Source organism: Octopus bimaculoides, chromosome 8 (assembly GCF_046866305.1).
Source record: "Octopus bimaculoides isolate indiv1 chromosome 8, ASM4686630v1, whole genome shotgun sequence".
Lineage (NCBI taxonomy): Eukaryota > Metazoa > Mollusca > Cephalopoda > Octopoda > Octopodidae > Octopus > Octopus bimaculoides.
The window spans coordinates 31895258-31906931 of NC_142935.1; the positions used below are offsets into that span (position 1 = coordinate 31895258).

Sequence of the window (11674 nt, forward strand, 5' to 3'; positions counted from 1 at the left end):
AACCCCAGCATTTGGGATACAGTTCTCATTCTATCACGGATGTAGGATAACCACAAAAAATCAGCAAAGTTCGACTGTCTTAAAAAGAATGGTTCCTAATATACAAAAAATACGGTTAGAGTCAAGTCTGTCGTAGCTTTGATCACAGGTTTGCTAGGTCAGAGTCTTATGCGGGTCTAAACAACATCGTCAACAACGACACTGAATGATGTAATCAACCGACCAGCAAACAACGGACTGAGATAGTTGGAGAGTGTAGGAGGGATAATAATTCCTTTCTGCTGCAATCTACTGTGACAAGTAACACGACGTAGAAGGACCGTGGTGGTCATTGTGGTAGTAATGGACTCTCTCTCTCTCTCTCTCTCTGGTCGTTGGTTTTGTGGTCTTGTTGTGGTTATTGTAAAACTCGTTGCATTCGTTGTTGGTGTTGTAGTTATTGTTGTAGCAGTTTCCACGTCCCATATATGTCACGTACAGTATATATGTATTAAGGCGACCACCCTTCATTCCTTCCTTCCCTTCTCTTTCTCTGTCTCTCCAAACCACGTCGCTTCCTTCACCATTATTTGTCACATAACTGTCAATGGAGACGAACCGTCTGAACCAGACTGTTCGTAGACGTGGCGGGTGAGTGAAGGTGGTAGTGAATGGATTAGGGAGGAGTTGGAGGGCAGAGAGAGAGAGAGAGGGAGAGAGCGAGGGAGAGAGAGAGAGAGAGAGAGAGAGAGAAAAGTCTGAGGGAAAGAAAAGAGAGATAAAACGCTAGTGTATAGGTGTGTACGTGAGTGCGTGCGTGTGTCTCAGATAGATAGATAGATAGATTGAGAGAGAGAGAGAGAGAGAGAGAGAGAGAGAGAGAGAGATGGAAAGTGAGGGTCAGAACGAAGCCATTGGATAAAAAAAGATAGGGGAAGAGACGGAGGTATGTGTGAGTGCGGGTGCTCACGTGAGAGAGAGAGATAGAGAGATTGAGAGAATGAAAGAGAAAACCTGTGAGATTAAGAAAGTGATACAGGAAAAAAGAGAGATATAGAAAGTGTGTGAGAGAGAAAGAGAGAGAGAGAGAGAAGTGAATGAGAGAAAAAGATATAAAAATAAACGAAAGATTAGATTTGAACTTAACTGGATTACAACCTAACAAGATAGTCTACATTTAATCTCCCTTTTTTAAGAGCAGTTTCATAATTCAGATGAAAATCAATAATCGTCATGTGTGTTTTAAGTTCGAATCAACCCATTGATTCCCCTCCATGGCCACGAACCAACGAGGAAATCTCAACGCAGGTTCAGCGACCGCAACTCACCGAACACGTTTTTCAGAATTGGTGTTTTTTTGTAAAATGTGTAATCAATGAGTTAAACATTGTTTTGTATGTTTCACGCCCCCCCTTTTTTTAAGTGCTCGCTTCCCCTAGCTTTCAAATCATGTTACGACCCTGGAGGGGACGAGAAAGACGGTTCATGAGAAACTTTTTGGGAGCGGCACTTTCGAATCTGCCGCATAAGCCTCGATGGGCTTGAGATCCCGGGGCCGGTGGTGGTGGTGGTGAGAGAGAGAGAGAGAGAGAGCGGAGAACTCAAGGGCTGCCCCAGGTGGCACACACTGTCGATACGTCACTGCATGTGTATCCATCTTGACTGACTTGCAGTTAACAGTAACGACATACGAGCTATTTTTATGTAGACAAAAAAAAAAAAAAGAGGCAGACTGTAATGTAATGAAGACGAGGTTTGTGGGTGACAATATCATTTCTTGGCGTTAATTAGACGATCAAAGAAAAAGCAAAAAGAAACCAACGGCTGCTTTAAATTGTATTTGTTTTATACGGCGTGACGTTTTAAAAATGTAAAGCAACTCAGCTCCCCGTACATTACTGCATAGCATTTGTAAACGTTTCTGCTATTCACCTTTGTGACGTGATGGAGTTCGGCAATGTATATTTATTTACTCACCTATTTAGTTTAATTTTCCTCACCGTTTCCTAAATCGGGAATGAAACTTGCTTTTCTTCCGTGTGTGTGTCTGTGTATATACGTAACACATACATACATACACACATATCTATCTATCTATCTATCTATCTATCTATCTATCTTTCTCTCCACTCTCCCCTCTCTCTCTCCCTCTCTCCCTCTCTCCCTCTCTCCCTCTCTCTCCCTCTCCCCTCCCTCTCCCCTCCCTCTCCCCTCCCTCTCCCTCTCCCCCTCTCCCTCCCTCTCCATTCTCCCCTATCTCTCCCTCTCCCCTCTCTCTCAGTCTATCTATTGATCCATTCATATATAAATATCTATCTATATGTCTATCTATCCATCTATCTACTTGCCTGTCAATCGATCTCTCCATCCATCCATTCATCTCTCTCTCTCTCTCTCTCTCTCTCTCTCTCTCTCTCTCTCTCTCTCTCTCTCTATCTGTCTGTCTGTCTGTCTATCCATCGATCTATCTATCCATTCATCTCTCTCTCTTTATCTGTCTATCTATCTCTCGATCTGTCTATCTATCTACCCACAACCCGGGTCAACCTTGAGCGACTGCATCACAACTAACGCATTCTATAGTGGATTAGTGGAGGGAAGGTACGACGACGATCTCGGGGCGAACCTGGGCGTCGACGAGGAATACCTGACTCGCCTGTTTAAGACGACCTTCGGGCCGGGACCTATGGACAACTTCCAGAGATCCCTGGCCTGGCAGTGCTATCGAGAAGCACTACCCGTTCGGGATAAGCTCTACAGGCATGGCTCGAGAAACACGGGGCCGACCTGTCCGAGATGCCGGCAGAGCGACGAAACCGTTCTGCACGCACTCGTACAGTGTCCCACCATTTCCGAGCTGTGGGCTTACGTCGAACAACTGCTATCGCGTGTGGGACGAGTCGGTCTATCAGCCGAGTCTATCGTGAATATTGTCGCGCCTCCTTCCTTTAAACGGGAAGGAAGAGCTATTTTCATCGTACTTGTGGCTATGGCGAAAGAATGTGTATGGTGGACGCGTCTGAAAGGTCTAGAGACAAAGACTTTCCTCTCTGGGCAATCTCTCATCAACTTCTTCAAGTATCACCTGAAGAGGAAGTTGAGAGTAGAAAGGGAAGTCTTGTCTAGTGAATGCTTCAAAAAAAGATGGGTGAATGTAGCAAGGATGGCACGTGTGAACGACGGAGCCATCTTGAGCATAACCCTATGAACAAGAAAAAAGAATAAAACAAAAAGGCAAAAGAGAGTCACTTACTGTTATAGTTTCTTCAATGAGAATATTGACCAAGGTTACCGTGGTCTTTTCCGTGGGCTTTTCCTTCCACGGCTAAACCTAAACTGTCCTCCCCTCTTTTTACACGAGAACATTACTGTGTGATACACGATCCCTATTGATCGGCCTTTCCTTTTCTTTTTTTTCGATCCCTTTTGATCGAACTGCCCCTTTTTCCCTTCCTACGATCCCTTTTGATCGACACCACCAATTTCCTTTTTTTTTTTTTTTTTTTTTTTTTTTTCCTTCCTTCCCCCTCCCAAAAAGAAAAGCTCTACATTGTATTTGTCCCATCTTCGTTGAGCCCTGTGTGGCTAATAAAAGAAATGTATCTATCTACCCATCAATCCAGCCAGCCAGCCATCTCTCTCCCCCTCTCTCCCCCTCTCCCCTCTCCCCCTCTCGCTCCCCCTCTCTCTCCCCATACATCTATCTTCCATATTTTACCTTTTACTTGTTTCAGTCATTAGACTGTGGCCATGCTGGGACACCACCATGGAGAATTTTTAGTCAAATGAAACGATCCCCAGTACTTTTTTAAATCCTGGCACTTATACTGTTAGTCGCTAAGTTACGGGGAAGCAAACACACCAACATTGGTTTTCAAACTGTGGGAGAGGGGACAAACACAAACACAAAGACACACATACAAACACTAATATATATATATATATATATATATATATATATATATATATATATATATATATATATATATATATATATATATATACTCATCTATTTGAGATTCAGTTGAATTGGCTACTCAAGTTGAAGCACCGAGTCAGTCTGGTATTATCTGCACAGCTCGAAGTAAGGTGAATAAAATCAAAAGAAGCAACAGGATATCCAGAGGTGATGCAGTACGACTGTTTCAAGCACCTCCATTTAACTGAACAATGCAATTATTACATCAGTTTAAATGCAAGGCTATCCTCAGCTGCGTAAAAATATAAATAGAATTTTAACCAGTTGGACACATTGATATAATTTTTCTCAAATACTCTAACAGAGCAAGAAGATGGAAGAAATCCATGTTGCCGTTATTGTAGCTAAGAATAGACTACACTTTCAAGAATCGCATGAAGCTCATTGGGGTCATAGCTTGTAAATGTAACTTTGATAACTTTGATAGGTTTCGGTCAGTATAGGCCCAGGCCATGTCGAACTTAACAGCACCACGTGGTAAAGCCTTTTAGTCATATATGGGACACCATGGCCCACTCTAACAAAATTATTATAGTTGGAGACATATCTGGGTGTAGGAGGCTGGTCCGGGATTTTTTGAAGAAATTTGTCCAGTGAACATTTGAATTTTATGGGATCCGTTTCTGTTTGGTACGATGCTTTCGCTAATTGTTGTAGGGGCCTATGTAATGGCGATGAGACATCGATACCCTCTGCCCCCCCCCCCCCCCCCATACCCGTAAGTCAGCGGAGCATCGAGGATGTGTGAGATGCAATGCACCGCTCGAGCTAAGAACTGAAACCAAGATCTTATGGTTATTAACCAATCACCTCTCACCACCATATCACGTGTCTTCAGTACCGGAACGAGCCAACTGGACGCAGCTATGGGTTGAGCACGGCCGACAGGATATTCACCCTGCTTGGCGATGGCTTCCGACGCGTTCCATTAATAATCGCCACACGACTAATCTCTCGTACCACATCACTGCTGGTACTACAGCCAATACGACCTCAAACACCCACACTATAGCAAGAACAACAAATTACTACTACTACTACTACTACTACTACTACTACTACTACTACTACTACTATTGCTGTTGCTGCTGCCGCCATTGTCACAACGAACACCACCACCGCCGGTGTCACCACCATCACCACCACCACTACTACTGCTGCTACCAGTACTACTGTTGGTGCTGCTGTTGCGGCGGCCGCCATTACCACAACCACAACTACAACTAATTTCAACACCACCGCCGACGCCGCCACCATCATCATCGCCGCCGCCACCACCACCACCACCACTACTACTACTACTACTACTACTACTACTACTACTACTACTACTACTACTACTACTACAGGAAATTACATTTGATTGTAAAGTGGAAGTTGTTTCGAAGCCGGGTAACGGCGTAAAAGTTGTATCTTAGCTGCGACCCAGCCCATTTCGAAAACACAGACGAGGTGCCTGGTATTAGCCAAATACATAAACCTAAATTAGTTCTGTCTTAATGAAAATATAATTTTGACAGAATAGATTGTAGATTCAGGTAAATTTTGATAGCAAAATATGACAGGTAGTTTTGACAGTTTGGATGTTGTAAAAGGTAACAGTTGGGAAGAAGGCGTTATCTCGTGGAACTGTGAGTTTGGAAGACAAACAAGGATTAATAACACAGCTTTTTAAACATAACACTGCTAATTTCACATCGATGAATCAGAGAGAGGAAATTGAGGTTAGGGCTGGAGGTGTATATATATATGTGTATTAATATATAGCGGGAGAGAGAGAGAGAGAGAGAGTGAGGGGGATAGAGAGCGAGAGGAAGGGAAATGAGCTAGGTACCATGATGTAACATATTTTCCAAATACAAAACTCATTCGCGTCGAGCAATCTTATCCAGAATTTTACATTTAAATGTCAGCCCGTGATTACGATAATGTATTAAATTGACATTGTGCAAGCTCTGAGACATAAAGCCCAGGTCTACAGTGCGCTTCTTTAGTCAAAGTACAAAGCTTTTTGAATTCGTGATCTGTAGTTACGAACCACATGGAACACTTGTTTTTTTTTTTTTGAGACCAAGGACAAGGCCGGTTACTCAGTTTCCAAAGTGTATAAGCGACTGAGATCACTAGTCCGTTGCAGGGTTCTAGGCCATCAATTTTCGATCAATTACATTGATCCCAGTACTTGATTGGTACTTTACTTTATCGACCCCAAAGTGATGAAAGGCAAAGTTTACCTCACCGGGATTTGAACTCAGAACGTAAAGAGCCGGAAGACAAGTTGAGAAGCATCTTGTCCGACATGTTTACGATTCTGCCAGCTCGTCGTACATGTGGAACAATTAAACAATATTAATTTAGTGTTAATTATATAGTAATTAATTATTAGTGTTAATTGCACAAATACTGAGTTAATACAAAGTGAGTTTTAAAATCTGTTTAGGATTACTTATGCGGTGAGGAAAAGACAATATCATTTCAATGATTAATTTTGTTTCAATCATTTCGGCAAGTGATGGAGACAAATCAGAAAATGTTTCGGTATATAATAAACCTCCTTACGGAAGCATCAACTGAACAGTACTTGGGGGAAGAAGTGATAGGTTAATCACTAGGTAATTAAAATTACTTAATCAACCAGTTTACGTCTAATTCCGCTTCTTTCGAGAAGATGCAATTTCAATCCAGAAGAACAATTGATACTACAAGGATACGTTAAAAAAGTTCCATCAGGTTATAGGCACTGTAAGTTCTTGCTCTAACCGAAAATAAATTCAATATACAAATTTATGGGAAATGAGACGATTGGGCGCCGCTGTTTGGACGTTAACGATTTGGCAAGGCTGAATGGATATTCAGTCTGATTTGGCGACAGTACTTTTTGGCAGTGGAGGTAAGCATACGTGCAAAGAAATATATATGGACAGGTAGAAAGAGTGGGAGAGTGAGAGATAAAGAGAAATATGTTCACACGCACAGAGATAGATAGAGAGGGGGAGGAGAGAGAGTCAGAGAGAGAGACTGAGAGAGAGAGAGAGAGAGAGAGAGAGACTGAGAGAGAGAGAGAGAGAGAGAGAGAGAAAGAGAGAGAGAAGGAAGAAGGAAGAGCATGAGAGAAACAATAAAAGTCTGACGTCAAATAAGTCATCGTCGATTCAATGGTGGCAAACGGCTGTGCCAAGGCGTTTCGCTCCCAGATTTATGAGATCTTTGAATTGTGACATTAGATTAGTCCTTTGAGTTAGGCATGGATTTGTGTAGTTATTTTTGCTAACCCTTAAAAAGGCGTGGCTCCGTGGTAAGAAGTTTGCTTCCTAGTGACATGGTCCCAGGTTCAATCCTACTGCGTAGCACCTTGAGTGTCTTCTACTGTAGCTCCGGGCCGACATTGTGAGAGGATTTGGCACATGAAATCTGAAAGAAGCTCGTCGTATATATACATGATGTGTGTGTGTGTATGCGTGTGTGTGTGTGTGTGTGTGTGTATGCGCGTGTGTGTGTGTGTGTGTATCCCCTACCAGCTCTTAACAACGAACGTTGGTGTGTTTACGTCCCTGTGACCTAGTAGTTCAGTAAAATTATAGAATAAGTACCACAACTTTAAGAAGGAAAAAAAATCCTAGGACTCGATTTGTTTGACTGAAAGCTCTTCTATGCAGTGCCCCAGTATGGCCGCATTGACCGAAACAAGTAAAAAATAAACCTAGTGATTGCTTCGATAATCTCAGTTGGTCGATCTTTACTACAACTCTAACGTAAATTATGCATTTAGTATGAAGAACATTCCGCGAAGGAATTTCCCCTCGGCCATATTGCTGTGATTGTCACTTGTTACTTGATATGCTTTTCCCCCTCTCTTTCTGTATCGCTGTCTCTCTGTCTCTCACTCTTTCTCTATCTATCTTTCTTTCTTTCTCTCACGTCTTCGCCAAGCTCAACAGCTTTCTACCTACCTCTGTATGTGACACTTATCTCTCAGCGATCCCTTTGTTGCCGAATGACAGAATGGCCTTTCAATAAAGTCATTCTCCTCCTTCCGACTCCATTAGCAACTGTCTTACTATTTGTTCCCCAATAATCTCTCTATTCCCACCAGAGTCACCAGATACTGGTACATCAGCCACAGTCAATGACACAATTTTGGCACCTACATGCCTACACGGCTTGACCGGTTATATAGCAGTCTTTCTTTTTTTCTTCTTCTTCCTTAATAGAAATACTTTCTTTTCGTTCTCAGACACACGAAAAATACATGGAAGTCACGAGTTCCGATTTCCTTCCCTATTTATTAAGTGATAGTCACGAAAAAGCGCTTAGTTCGGCGCTTACTGCAAGGCACAGAGTTGGATTAGGTTTTATAAATATCCTGTCTGAGTCTACTTGACATTTCATTCCTCCAAAGTTGATTTATTAATTACAACGACTGATAGAATTTCTCTAAAGAACAAGAAAAAAAATGCTTCAAAACCTTAATCACATACGCTTCAATATATTATTGTTGTTGTTGTTGTTGTTGCTGTCGTTGTTGCTTTTGCTGCTGTTGTTATTGTATTTTTGTTGATGCTTTGTCCGGGGTTTGCCCTGGTCTACCGGACTTAATTGGTTTAGGACTAAGGCGGGCAAACTGGCAGAATTGTTAGCACGCCGGAGAAAATGCCAAGCGGCATTTCGTCCGTCTTTACGTTCTCAGTTCAAAATTCCGCCGAGGTTGAATTTGCCTTTCAGCCTTTCTGGGTCGATAAAAGAAGTACTATTTGAGCACTGGGGTCGACTCTTTCCCACCCCGAAATTGCAGGCCTTGTGCCAAAGTTTGAAACCAATATTGTATTCCAGACTTTTATTAAGAAGGTTGGATATGGTTTCACGAAGATTTAGTTGGTCATATGTATGTCCATGTGTAGTTTATATCCTTGTTTGTATACAATATCGACGTGTGTATGCATTTGTAGAATAATCACGTGACCGACCAGGCTATCAGATGTTGTCACACATCGCTGGTCACAATGCGCTTTTGTATCGTTTTAACCTTCAAATGACGCCATCCCGCTGGCTAGGAAAGCAGGCCAACCATTCCCCCTGGTCGAAGGGGGACTGGAGCAATGTGGAATGAATTGTCTTGCTCAAGAACACAACGAGCTGCCCAGTCAAGGAATCGAACCTAAGATCTAGCGATCGTGAGTGAAACAGCCTAACCTCTAGGCCACCCACCTCCATTTACAGGATAATACAGAGCCAAAGTCAGTGGGATATTATGCAGCTAAAACGCTTACTGGACTGAATTCGATGCATGCCAGTAATGTAAACAGCTCTAAATAGAATCTCTTCAGGAAAGGAAATCTCCAGCCATTTTCGGTATATTTCTGTATCTAATCCATTCAGTTAGTATTGGTGTTGCAATCTTCCTAACTGCAAATATCTTATATATGGACGACTTTCTCTTGCAAAAGTAATCGCATTCAACCGTAAATGGCAGAAAACTGGCATTTATTTGTATTTGATTCAAAATAGTATCTCACACTGGCACAAAACTACAAATTATTTATAAAGAACCTGTAATCGATTTGATCAACCCAAATACATAATTATGATCCGAGGTGTCGAACAAGCCTCCCAACTCCTTTTTGTCTTAAAAGTCTCAAATCGTAATTTTTTCAGTCGAGGCAATATGTCTGCCTCGTTTTCAAGCGTCACAGATTCACCAAAGAAAAAATGGAGTGCAACGTCCTAGGATGGTCCTTTATTTATCGACCCCCGGAAGAATTAATGGTAAAGATGACATCTGCGGGATCTGAACTCCGGACGTAAGAAACCGGAATAAATACTGTTAGGTATTTCGTCCGATGTTCTAACGACACTGCCAATTCGTCGCATTACAATATAATTCTATCTAATTTTGGCGCAAGGCCGGAAATTTTAAGGGGTTCGGTCAAGTCGATTACACTGACCCCAGAGCTCAAATGGTATTTATTTTATTGACCCCGAAAGGATGAAGAGTAAATCGACAAAGGCAGAATTTGAACTCAAAACTTGAAGCCGGTAGCAATGTCGCTAAACATTTTGTCCGGCGCGTTAACAATTCTGCCAACTCGCTTCCCCCGTCGCATTATGATATAATGTGTTATCTATACTTACATACACACACACACACACACACACACACACACACACACACACACACACACACACACACACACAGACAACACACATTGATACTTATATATGCAATCACACGACTAACGTTTAATCCCTGTTTATCCAGGTACACCTTTATCAAACAGTCTTAGGATGAAAGCCGTTACAACCGTAACCACCACATCCTATTTTACAAGACAGTGTATTTAGGGTGACACAATCCACAGTGTCTTTCATCTCTTCGACAGTACAACGTGTTATCAGATGGATTTTAGCTGCTGCTTCTAGCAGGGAGTGGACCAAGCAGAAGTGACTTCCTTAGCACGGCCGAGTGTTTAATGTATGTCGAATGCCAATGTGTGTCTGTGGGTGTGGACGTATGGATAAGTGTGTGTGCCTGCATAGGTATATAAGCGTATGTGTACATGTGTGTGTGTGTGGGTGTGCACCCTAAAATAGATTAAATCTATCTGTCTGTCTGTCTGTCTGTTTATCTATCCCCTATCTATCTATCTATCTATCTATCTATCTATCTATCTATCTATCTGTATGGATGCATGTTTGTGTATGTATGTATGTATACGTGTATGTATGTATGTATGCATGCATGCATGTATGTAATGTGTGTAAGTAGACTAATCCCTAGCCGTATCGCGGTCCACCTATCGCGGTTCACCTATCGCGGGGGTTGGTGGTGGTGGAACATAACACCCGCGATAGTCGAGGGATTACCGTATATTTGTATGTATATATGTACGTACGCATGTATATACATTTGTATATATGTGTGTATGTATATATATATATATATATATATATATATATATATATATATATATATATATATATATATATATATATATATAGATATGCAGGGCAGGGAATCGTCAATTAGTAATAAAATTAATAATTAACAATTTTGCCGGGTAGCTCAGTATGAAAAAACCTTTTCGGTAAAATCATTTATAATCATAAATATATAGGGATTGACAGTAACCTGCTTCTCCAACATACTGAGAATTCAGAAATAGCAGCCAAAGAACTACTGATTCCAAAACTACAAATTATTACTCTAAATTGATAGCGATATTTTTGATACACACAGAACAAAAAACAGTAGAGAAGAGTAAAAAAACCACTTGCCTTTAGTTAATTTAGTACGATCGTTTCACAGTTAAGAGCAAAGAATACTCTATTCTGATCTTCAGCTAAATATTCTAATAAATTTGTTAATGTCTAAATAACTCACGTTAATTTTGACCATGCGACATCAAGACCACGTGAGGAAGACGTTAAGAAATTTATCGGCCAGTGAGTTCAAAATCTCTCACCCTAATGAATTCAATTCAGTGTGTTATATATATATATATATATATATATATATATATATATATATATATATATATATATATATATATATATATATATATATATATATGTATATATATATATATGTATGTATATATAAATGTATGTACGTTTTGTATAAGATATTGATGAAACGGAAACAGCAATTAAAAGTCGAATATAAATAAAGTTTTCTTTAGATTTTATTTACAGGTAATACTGCAGGAGTTACTCAGGTTT

General features: G+C 40.9%; 1 protein-coding gene across 2 annotated transcripts in view; it reads right to left on the bottom strand.

Moving 5' to 3' along the window:
* LOC106881999 (low-density lipoprotein receptor-related protein 2) overlaps positions 1-11674 on the bottom strand; it is a 146098-nt gene that overhangs the window by 133133 nt on the left and 1291 nt on the right. The gene's annotated exons all lie outside the window — the stretch shown is intronic.